Here is a 12,248-nt window from a genome sequence, read left to right on the forward strand (position 1 = left end):
GGTTGATTCTGCGAGTGTTGGGAAAACCAAAAAAACTGAACTCAAATGCTTCTAGAAGGAATCTGCACTACCTGAGCGAACAAGAAGCATTGCTAGGGGAAACAGACAGGGACAGGAAGCCAGCAGAGATAAATAGGAAGTAAACCAAAAACGAGTTCCTTCCTCCTGCTCTAACCTTGTAGGCCCCCTCTAGCGCCCACTGTGGGCACAGCCTATAGGGAGGAAAGCAGGAATGTGGTTTGCAGAATCCCAAACCCAGCGTCTCAAAGAACAGTGTGAAACGATGGACTTGAAGCAAAGGGAAAACGAGCTCGGACCAGCTCGGTGGGGTTCCTGGTGACCCCTCCTTGCTGCTCCACTTGGCACCAGACCCTGGTATTGAGATGCTTGTTCCTTGGAGAGTTTACAAAGTGGCAGCAGGGACTTGGCTGTCCCCTGCTAAGAACGGAGAGTTTTCTGTAAGGCTTGCCTTGCCAAGCAGAGCTGGTGGGGAGAAGTCCGTGGCTGGACCCCAGCTGTTACTTGTCAGACCTCAGCCAGGACTGGCCCACTCACGCTCTGAGCTGTTCAGCGGGTGCGAGAGCAGGCTGCTGAACAAGTCAGTGTCGAAGCGCACAGGCTTGGTCTTCACACGTGAGGGACCTGGTTATGCTGGCAGCCCTGCTGGCCTCAGATGTGGGGTTTATCTTCTGGGCACAGCTGCAGGGGGGCTTTTCTTTCCTTTGACCCCACCTGAGTTTCTGTGTGTTTATTTCTAATGTGGTGGGAAGCACCTCACGCTTCCCTCGCCGAGATGCAGAGGACGAGGTGCGCTGGTTGCTGTAAATGCCACTTGAAAAAGTTGACTTTGCCCTAAAGTGTGTGCTGGCCATCCCAGGGTCTGTGGACACTGCTGCTCGGCTCTGGCCGCTGCGAGCTGTGCTGGGCCAGCCGCCCGGGGAGGCCCGGAGCGCCCTGCGGGCTCAGCTCTGGCCGGAATAAGCTCAGGAGGGACACAGTGGCTGCAGCTAACCCGAGCGGCTGCGTTTGTGTGCATGGAGCACTCAGACCTGGAGCCGTGGATAAACTCCAAGACACTTCTCCCTGCCTTTCACGGGAGGTTATCGCCAGAGGAGATTTAGGAAGCTGTGGTGACAGCGACCCGCTGAGAGAGAGCGTTTTTAGGAATTTGGAATAATTTCTTCCCATCCCTTTGAGCGCAGAGCAGTCACTGTTCTCTTTTAAATAAAACTTCTAGGTGTTTCATAGCTTTTATGAAAATACATACTCCACATTTAAATGAATGTTCTATGAGTAGCGTTTCGATTAATTTAATTCTCAGCGTATTGTAACGACCCTCACGTGGCGATGAGGCCTGGCCGCACCTGCCACGCAGTCCCGACGGTCTGTCCCCTGAGGCAGTTTTAACAGAGAAAACGTCGAAAGAGGGACTCGCTGGAGCCCAAGCTGGGGTGCAGGGCAGGGCCACCCCTGCGCGAGGCCCGAGGCTGCGGGAAACCAGCCTGCGGGGCAGGCGGCGGGCGGCGCGGGGAGGGCTGGCCTGAGGCTCCTGGGGGCCGGGCTGGGGCTCCCCCGCCCAGGCGCCCCCGGCTCCCCGGCGGGCCGTGAGTCCAGCTCCTACAGGCTCCTTTGCTAAGCCCTGGGAGGCGCCGCGGTGCGGGCAGAGCTGGGAAGGGAGCTCCGGGTGTCCGGGCGCACAGCGGGCAGCCCCGCCCCGGGCGCGGAACGCGGCGGTCGGCAGAGCGCGGCGGACACGCGGCGGCAGCAGCTTTGTTCCTGGGAACCCGCGGGCGTCCCGGGCGCTCCGGAGCCCTTCCCGCCGGACGCGGGGCCAGCGCGCGGGCGGCGGCGCGGCTGGAATGCGGACCGTTCCCAGCGTGACCTCGTCTGCGGGGCGGGGGCGCGAGGCGGGCAGCTCGGGTTACTCTGAGCGCGCTGGGCTCCCACCCCGGGGCCGCCTTCTCCGAGGCCCACGGCGCGGCCCCCGCTGTGCGTCTCGGCGGCTGCAGTTTCTGCTTGGACCAGGGCGCTGCTGCTGCTCGCCCTGCGGGGCAGGTTGACGCCGCAGCCCGATTCTGGGTTGGCCGGCTGTGGGGCCCTGTGACTGAGGCCCCGTCCTGATTGGCCGGCTGTGGGGCTCTGTGACTAAGGCCCCGTTCTGATTGGCCTGCTGTGGGGCCCTGTGACTGAGGCCCCGTTCTGATTGGCCTGCTGTGGGGCTCTGTGACTGAGGCCCCATTCTGATTGGCCTGCTGTGGGGCTCTGTGACTGAGGCCCCGTTCTGATTGGCCTGCTGGGTGGATCTGTGACTGAGGCTCCGTTCTGATTGGCCTGCTGGGTGGCTCTGTGACCGAGGCTCCGTTCTGATTGGCCTGCTGTGTGGCTCTGTGACCGAGGCCCCGTTCTGATTGGCCTGCTGTGTAGCTCTGTGACCGAGGCCCCGTTCTGATTGGCCTGCTGGGTGGCTCTGTGACCGAGGCCCCGTTCTGATTGGCCTGCTGTGTGGCTCTGTGACCGAGGCCCCGTTCTGATTGGCCTGCTGTGTGGCTCTGTGACCGAGGCCCCGTTCTGATTGGCCTGCTGGGTGGCTCTGTGACTGAGGCCCCATTCTGATTGGCCTGCTGGGTGGCTCTGTGACCGAGGCTCCGTTCTGATTGGCGTGCTGTGGGTTTCTGTAACTAAGGCCCCGCTCTGATTGGCGTGCTGTGGGGCTCTGTGACCGAGGCCCCGTTCTGATTGGCCTGCTGTGGGGCTCTGTGACCGAGGCCCTGTTCTGATTGGCGTGTTGTGGGGCTTTGTGACTAAGGCCCCGCTCTGATTGGCGTGCTGTGGGGCTCTGTGACCGAGGCCCCGTTCTGATTGGCCTGCTGTGTGGCTCTGTGACCGAGGCCCCGTTCTGATTGGCGTGCTGTGGGTTTCTGTAACTAAGGCCCCGCTCTGATTGGCGTGCTGTGGGGCTCTGTGACCGAGGCCCTGTTCTGATTGGCGTGTTGTGGGGCTTTGTGACTAAGGCCCCGCTCTGATTGGCGTGCTGTGGGGCTCTGTGACCGAGGCCCCGTTCTGATTGGCCTGCTGTGGGGCTCTGTGACCGAGGCCCTGTTCTGATTGGCCTGCTGTGGGGCTCTGTGACCGACGCCCTGTTCTGATTGGCGTGTTGTGGGGCTTTGTGACTGGGGCCCCGCTCTGATTGGCCTGCTGTGGGTTTCTATAACTAAGGCCCCGCTCTGATTGGCGTGCTGTGGGGCTTTGTGACTAAGGCCCGGCTCTGATTGGCGTGCTGTGGGTTTCTATAACTAAGGCCCCGCTCTGATTGGCCTGCTGTGTGGCTCTGTGACCGAGGCCCCGTTCTGATTGGCGTGCTGTGGGTTTCTATAACTAAGGCCCCGCTCTGATTGGCCTGCTGTGTGGCTCTGTGACCGAGGCCCCGTTCTGATTGGCGTGCTGTGGGTTTCTATAACTAAGGCCCCGCTCTGATTGGCGTGCTGTGGGCTCCGTAACTAAGGCCCCGCTCTGATTGGCGTGCTGTGGGCTCGGTAACTAAGGCCCCGCTCTGACCCAGATTCCCTGGCGCCGGTGCACAGGCTGGAATTTGCCCATTTGCAGATTCCACAGCGGGCGTTGAAGTCGCTGCTGTTTAACCTCAGCGCCGTGACTGAGCCTGCTGGTCATTTTTGCTCCGGGGGGCCGTCAGTTCCACATTCTGCTGGTCCCAGCAGGAGCACCTCTTGAAGGAGATAAGGCTGCTTGACAGATAAGGGGCTGCAGGAAAGTCTTCAAGGACATAACCGCATAAACAAAGGTGCTGGCGCAGTGTGTGCGAGCCAGCTTCTTGGGTGCCCTGGGTGCCCCTACCTGGAATGGGAGGCTGGGGTGGCACCTAAACGGAGGGGCCTGAGAGCCGGACTTTATCAGCAGCGCCGGCGAGCAGTGCAGCGTGGCCAGCGAGCCCTGGTCTTCCTCTGGTTGGCCCAGGTCCTCATGTGGGAAGCAGAATGCCTTACAGACCCTCAGTGTTTTTCTTCAGGACAGGGAGGACAATATGGTCTCCTGAGGTGGGGATTTTGACCCTTGGGCCTGACGGGAGTCCTCAGAGGTGGCCGAGAAATCTCAAGGAACAGGGGATGCTGCACAGGACTCCCAGGCAGGGCCTGAGGGTGTGTCCATGGAGACAAAACCATGCGCAGGAGGCCCAGTGCTGTGTCAGAGGTGGTGAGAGGCCTAGAGGCCTTTGGGAGATGCGTGGGGGCAAATGTTCGCACCTGCACAGCAGGTTCCTTTCAGCGAGGCTGCCTCATTCACTCCTAGAGCTCAGGAATCCCCACCCTCTCCAGTGATGGGCACGCTGCAGAGCCTGTACTTGATCAGTGCCAGATAAGACAGAGTGACAGACTGGGGAGGGAAGTAAATGGGGACCTGAGATTTATTGACCCAATGTCCGCAGCCCCAGAATGAAGCTCAGACCTGGGCTTATGTTTGTAGAGTAATCAGGAAATTCTCACTCTTCCAAAGCTTCAGCCAGCTACCTGGGTACTTGGAAATCCCACTACAACATCCTAACCATGTAGGGCAAGGCTGGGCTGGGCTGTCCCTGGCACTGGGCAGTATGTGGGCTTCCTCGGGGCATCGGGGGTGAAGGGGCAGGCAGGGCTACAGGGGATGCAGGAACACCTCAAGTGTAGGCGGGGTCCACTGCCACTCCATATTCTGTACCTTGATCCTGACCATGATCTGGTTACCCTATGGGATAGGGCAGGATAAACAGTCATGAAAGGACATTGGACTTGGTGTAAATATCTCTGTCTCTTCTCTCGGGCTATACACCTCAGGGCAAATAGAACTACTCCCCTCCTCCAAACCTTCCTAGGCAACGTCGCTGGAGCCCAGCCAGGCTCAGCACCAGGTCACCTGCTCTCCAGATTCAGTTGCTCAGCTACCCAGAACAGTCCATTATTTTTGGTGGGCAAGTGATATGAGAAGCTACAAATGTGAAGCCCACCTCTGTGGAACCATTTCTGCGTGTCTGCCTGCGGGGGGCTTTTGGGGAGAGCAAAACTAGTACCAGAGAGAGTTGCAGCTGTGAGGAAGCTCACCCTGGGGACACCATGCCCATGTCAGAGCCCTTGGGCTTACATCCTGGCTTCCCTGGTGGACTTGTCAACACTGAGATGAGCGAGCCCCTTGGCTCTGGAACCAGGCTCTCCACTCCAAGGCCAGGTTGCTCACCTGCACCCAGGACCCTCCTCCTTCGAGGTTTCAGCAGTGGAACCCTTCTGTGTGTCCTTGAGTCGGCCAGGTGTGTTCAGCTCATGGCCTCTGACCCACAGGCTCAGCTTTGGTGCCTTTGGTTTTGCAATCGTTTTATTAGCCATCTCCCCTTGGGGAGTACAGTAACCCATGTGCTGCTGTGCCAGCAGAGCAAGGATGGTGACTTTGAAAGTGCCAGGAGATCTAGCCAAGGTCAGTCGTGTTCACTGCCATGCTCCCAGAGCCCTGTCCATCCATAATCTGGCACATAGTTGGTGCTAAACTATTTATTGAGAAGATTATTAACAGCAGTAAGTCCTATCCTTTAAAATGGGTCGGGAAGGGGTGGTTTCTTTCCTAATAACCAGGGGCTGGAAAAGCCATGTGTCCAGGTTTGTAGGAAGTGTGAAGCACTTGGTAGGCACCTTTGCTATAAAGTTCCTTCTAGTCCTGACAGTGGGATTCAAATAATGGGTCAGTAGGTGCCTTTGATGGGCCTTTCCTTAGAGGGTGCTGGAGGGACAGAAGAAACAGGAGTTCGTCTTTTAAAATTAACATCTAGTTCTTTTGTTCCTTTAAACCACCAATCAATCCATGCCTATCTGATGAAATTCCACGTTGGTTATATTTTTTCCTCTGGCCTTTACCAGGCAGGACATAAGTTCACAGACTCAACATGTTCTCTCATCCCCATGTTTACAGCCATGCCAATGGGCACCCGGCAAATAGGCACTAAGTGCTTGCTGGTGCCTGGCACCGTGCCTGGGACCCAGTGCGAACATGGCAGGCACCCTGAGGCTTAGCGCTGCGATGGAGACATCAGACAACCACATTATCCCATTGCAGCTGCGATGCAGGTTACAAAGAAGCACAGGGTTCTGTGAGAGGGTATTTGCTTTGGGCTCATGACACGTTCTCCCCAGTCTCATGAAAAAAGGATTATGAAGGAGGCAGGATTAGTATCGGGACAGCTGCTCATAAAAAGGAGTGAGGTCACGGTGACTTTTTGGCCAAGTTGAATTTTAGTGGCCTGGTAAGTTTTTCAAACTTTGCAAAGCTGCCTTCAGTTTATACTTGGCCCTGACTTTCATGTTTGTTTCTGCAGCACCATGGAGCTGTCACCTCGCTCAGCCGTGCTTTAGAGAAGGGCCTCCCCCTCCTGACCCCTTGCATAACACAGAGGCAGGACACTTGCTTTCTGCTGCCTTTCTGTTCTGGAGGAGTGGGCTGGACTGATCACAGGAGGCTGCAGGCCCCTCTACTGTTCCTACCAGGCTTTGGGCAAGGGCCAGTCCAAGCCTTCAGCATTGGGCCTGGCCCACTGAGCCTCACAACTTGCCCAGGTCTCCAGAGCAGAAAGACTACTTGTGGTTTTCCATTTCCTGTCTATGACAGAGGTCCCTGCTTCCTGCCAGCCTCTCCAGGCATTTGTAGGCCCCTCTGCAGGCAGGCATGGGGTGCATTTCAACCCCGGGAGAAAGCATTGCGTCCTTTCATGACCTCTGGCTTGAGGTTGCCCTTGCTCCATCTCCTTCCTCCATCTGATTATAATCATAGAGCTCCTCCCTCTCCCATCCCTCTTTTCTCCCTCTTTCCCTTCTTCCTTTCCTTTTCACCTTTATTGGTATTTATTTGTGTCATTGTGAAATTAAATGATGCTTTTCAAAAGACTCGGGCTCCCTAAAGTATAAGAGACTAGGATGACCCTGATCTCACAAACTTGAGGAGAAGCCCATCCCTCTAATGCTTAGATACCAGGAGTCTGAGCCTCTATTCTGAAGACAATGGAAGTTTCCAGGAGCTTTCTAGAAAGCTCTGAGGGATGCTTGCATATTCCACAAAACCATCCTCCTGGTCATCTGTCAACCCTGCCATCATCTCACTCCAAAAACAGTTGCTTCAAGGCCCCAGGTCATTGCTGCCTCACTTCTCAACCTAGCCACTGGGTGCCCCTGAAGCTTCCCAGAGTGAGCTTTGCCAGTGTGGTGACAGTCAAGTCTGTCCCGAAGGCATGGGAGTAGTAGAAGCACAACAGAGTAAATTACAGTTGCTACCAGAAGTGTCTGCTTTGGGAGGCCTGCAGCCTCAATCTGAAGTCTGTTCCCCGGTGATGGCCAGCTCCACCTCCAACACGAATCTGAGTGCATCTCCATGAACTCAGAATCCAGGTCCAATTCCCCCTTAATCCTGGAGATACTGGAGCCACACCTCTGCCTTGCTTTCCCCTGTAAATAACCTCCCTCTTTTCTTTATCACGGGCAAAATTACCACTGCCTCATCCGTGTAATGTGGTGTAGTTCTCCTGGCCTGGGAAAGATAATCACAGTATTCAACATAGTGTACTTGGGGCATCAGGAAAGTTCAGAAGAGCCGAGAGCTTTTGTCTCCTTCTCTTTAGGGTCCCACTACCAAAATGTGGAGGAAATTATGCCTTCTGATGTTCAAGAGTGGCTGGCCACCTTCACCTCCTCCATCTGGAACTCCATCATTACCACTGACACCATCACCATGACCACACTATCTGCAGCCCCATCATTACCACTGACACCATTGCCATGGCCACACCGTCACCTTCACCTCCTCTGTCTGCAACTCCATTACTATCACCATCACCACCATATCTCTACTGAACAAATTTACGAAAGTGCAGTCTATTTATTGAAAAATTATTCTCTAAGTCAGCAAAAGCACAATCTCAAAAAAAGACCAGTTTTATAAGCCAGACAGAGAAAGACAATTACTATATAATCTCACTCATATGTGGAATCTAAAAAAGACAAACTCAGAGAAACAGAATAGAGTGATGGTTGCCAGGGGCTGGAGGTTAGGGGAAATGGGGAGATGTTGGTTGAAGCTACAAACTTCCTGCTGTGATTAACAAGTTTGGAAATCTAATGTACAGCATGGTGATTATAGCTAATAATAGTGTATCATATTCTTGAAAGTTGCTAAGAGAGTAGATCTTAAACATTCTCACCACAAATAAGAAATGGTAATTATGTGACATGATGCAGATGATCGCTCATGCTAGGGTGGTGATCAATTTGTAATTCATAAATACATCCAAACTTACAGAATGTTGCGTGTCAGTTACGTCTCAATAAATCTGGAAGAAAGGCCTATTTTATATTTTACATCGGTAACAGAACATTTAACATCTCTGTCAAAGGCATCTGCATTTGCGTTATTTCACTGACTGGACACCCTGAGAACCCCCACATCTCTCTGCACACGTAAACTCTCCAGAGCACGCCCTCACAGAACGAAAGGAGGGTGTAATCAGGAGACTGGTGCTGACTTTCCAGAAGGCGTAACCATCAGGGTTCTTAACCTGAGTTCCATCGACCTGCAAGGGGTCCACATATAGAAATCAGGAATCCACGAACTTGGATTGTAGAAAATTTACATCTTTGTTTTCACTAACCTCTCACTGAACTTTAGTATTTCCCTCAGTGAAGTGTTTCAGCACCTATGACTTTGTCACCAGTGGAAGTCACAGGTATTTTCGTGCCACATGATGCTTGTGGGTACCCTGGAATACTGTTCATTGCCTCTTTGAAATTCTGGTAGTCGTTAGGCTAGCAGCTGCATCTTGTTATTTAATGCACTAAAAAATCCACAGTATAATTAGCAAACTTCTCTTGTAAAAATACTTTGATTATTTAGTTTCAAAATAATTGGTTTCCTTTTTTGTCCCACGTATTTTATTTTAAAAATGTCAGGAACTCCTGGCCTAAGATCAGTTTTCAGGACCACAACCCCTTTCATATCCCGCTTCTACTGAGCATCTAAAGTGAACAGCAGAAGCCGCTGTCCCTGGACATCTGCGCAGGATGTAAGCACTGTTCCCAGCTTGCAGTATTTCCTCTCAGACCTGCTTTTCCCCAATGCAAATGCAGGCGTATTTAATGGATGTATACGCACAGTACATACATACAGATCATGTACACGTTATTTTTAATGGGATACATATTCTGCAACTTGCTTTTGTCACATAGCATCTCTCCCCGCAGATGTGTCTGAATCGCCTTTCTTTTGGGTTGCTGTGAGGGGCCGTTGCTCCCTGGTGGACATTCAGGTTGCACTCAGTTTTTCCTTTTTATAACTTTCACTGCATGAACCTATGTCATTTGTGAGGGGCTCCTCCCTTCACGCCTGTCGGCCACTTCCTGAGGCTTGCTCCCGAGGACATCGAGGTGAGCAGGCTGTGACACGTGGGGTGGGAGCCCATATTTGAGCTTGTCATCTCTGGAGAAACCTGTGTGCCCCGGTGGTGGGAATACTTAATAGGGTGGTGAGAGATTCTGGTGCACGGGGGCCTCAAAACGGTAATTATGAAGCAAAGCAAGGGGCGTGCCTGCCTCCCCCGTCTTATGTCTCCAGTCCCTGCCCAGGTCATAGCATAGGGTCCTTGTGCAGTCAGTCACACATGCTGACAACCGCACAGCTTCAGGGTGATGGAGGTGGGATGTGATTTCACGTAGGTTATAGTGGAAATAAAACCCCCTGGAGTGATGCAACATGACAACCTGGCCTCACGGGTATAAATGGCTAAATAAGTGTTTTCTTTATTTAAAAAATCATTGTTGTAACAAATATGAGATCTTAAAAAATACATTTCTTTTGCTTTTCTCACTTACAATACATGGATGTCCATGACACCGACAGGTGAGCTCTAACTCCCTCTTTTGAGTAGCCTGGTAACAGCCCGCAGCAGTCATTTCTGATGTGGTTTCAGCAGTGAGCTGTGGAGGGCCTCTCGTCCTGCCCTGCCTCCGGGCTTGGCGTGGTGTGATAACGCCTGATATCTGTAGGGAGTGTGTAACTTTTCAGTGTTCACTTACCTTACTTAATGCTCTGGCCGCTCTGCGGTGGGGAAGACCCAGGCGGGAAATCATTTCACTTCAAAAAAACTGTGTTTGTAAAGGTGTTGAGGTAGCGGAGTGTTCTTAAAAATATGTCCCAAAATTCCCTGATACTCCTTCCCTCAAAAAGTGGAGCTTGCTTTCCCTCCTCTCGGTACTGACCCACTTCTGATGCGTGAACTACAGCAGAAGTGATGGCGTGTCACCTCCAAGGCTGGGTTACGGAAAGACTGTGACTTTAGTCTCAGGGCCCACCCTCTCTGCCTCAGGCTGCTTGCCCTGGGGAGGAGCTGCCATAACCCCGAGCAGCCTGTGTCCCCCCTGCCAGCAGCCTCACCCGTGAGCTGGACAGCGGGTTCTCCGGCCCAGGCCAGCACCCCTGAAACTTCATGAGAGACCTTGAGCCAGATCTGCCTAGCTCTGGCTCCCGAATTTCTAACTACCGGAAACACTATGAATTTTGTTGCTTTCAGCTGCTCTGTTTGAGTGACTTGTTGCACAGCAGCAGATAGCTGCTAATTCAAGCGGGAGGGGCTGAGCTCATCAGGACATCAGAAGGTCAGGTGGCCCAGCCGAAGCCACGCTTTCCTGACTTCGGACTTCGCCTCCTGTGTGTGCGAAACTCCTCACATTCAGAGAGCAGGATTCAGCAGGTCTGATCTTTTAAACAAGCGCCTTTGATCATTCCGTGGCGGGTGGCCTGCCATGCTCACTCGAGAGGCTGGTGTGGGGCAGGAGCTGGGCTGTGATCCAAGCTGAGTGTGGTGAGACAGGTAGAGAGTGAATCTGAGTCACCTCAGAAAACAAAGACAAAAGGCACATCTTTTTCCTAAGAACAATGGGCAACCAGTGCAAGGACTTAAGCAGAGCAACAGCTAAATCTGTAAACAGAGGCCAAAATCTATTTTTTCCCTCTCTCACTGACCTGGCTTATCAACAACCCAAGCAGAACCTTACATATGGGGAGAGAGGGAAAGTGGGGTTGCAGGCCTGCCTTTGAGGAACTCACAGGAGACTTTAAAATGTATGCACAGGAACTCCCATGCTCCAGTGAGCGCAGCCCCCTTAACCTCGTCAGTGTCAAAGGTTATGCCCTCATTCCAGCAAAACTGGGGTGCTCGGAGCCTTTTAGATAAGAGCTTCATTTTTGACAATTGTTTTCCGAGTCAGTTCAAGGGCTATCTCAGAACCTAGTTGCTCCAGGCTATAGAATGATAGAGTGACTGGAAGGGTTGCTGAGATCATTTTATAGAGACCCGTTACTCTCACCCAGGGAGTAAGGAAATAGAGGGTCAGAGAGGCTGGTGGCTTGGCGGAGTATTTGAATTCAATACATCAAGTCTCCCAGGTCCACCGCAGATGTCTGTCTCGGACCAGGGAGGGGCCTGGTGGCCCAGTGCTCAGCATCTCCTGGCAGGCGGAATTCCTCAGGGAGGGCTCCCGAAAGAGGTGAGCATTTTAGAGCTGGGCGTGAAGGAGGGTGACGTGAATGGGTGTGAGGAGAGAGTGGGGTATGCTAAGTATATCCAAAAATAGAGTGCTCAGAGAGACAAGTGCCGTGGGTTTCGTTTATGTGTGGAATCCAAAGAGCAAAATAAACAAACAAAGTGGGAACAGACTCATAAACACAGAACATTTTGACAGTAGCCAGATGGGAGGGGGTGGAGGGACTGGGCGAGAAAGGTGAAGGGAGTAAGAAGTCCAATGGTAGTTACAAAACAGTCATGGGTGTCAGGTAAGCATAGGGCCCATAGTCAGTAATATTGTAAGTGTGTATGGTGCCAGGTGGGTAGTGGAAATATCGGGGGCATCACTTTGGAAAGTGTATGATTGTCTAACCACCATGCTGTACACCTGAAACTAATACAAATATTGAGTGTAAACTGTAATTGAAAAGAAAATTTACATTAAAAACAAACAAAAATAAACTGTAATCTACAATTTCTTTTCTTTAAAAAAAATTGGTAAACCATAGGTTCTTCCCGAAGATATTTTTTTAAAAACTTTTTTCCCACCAGGGCACTACCTAGATGGTGTTTGCACCCACCCACACTCTGCTCAGGGCGCCCTTGTTTCTCAGGAGAGATGAGGGTTTTGTGAAACTCTCCTAGCTCACCCCCTTCCTTTGATTTATTCAGT

Source organism: Miniopterus natalensis, chromosome 17, assembly GCF_054644295.1.
Source record: "Miniopterus natalensis isolate mMinNat1 chromosome 17, mMinNat1.hap1, whole genome shotgun sequence".
Taxonomy (NCBI): domain Eukaryota; kingdom Metazoa; phylum Chordata; class Mammalia; order Chiroptera; family Miniopteridae; genus Miniopterus; species Miniopterus natalensis.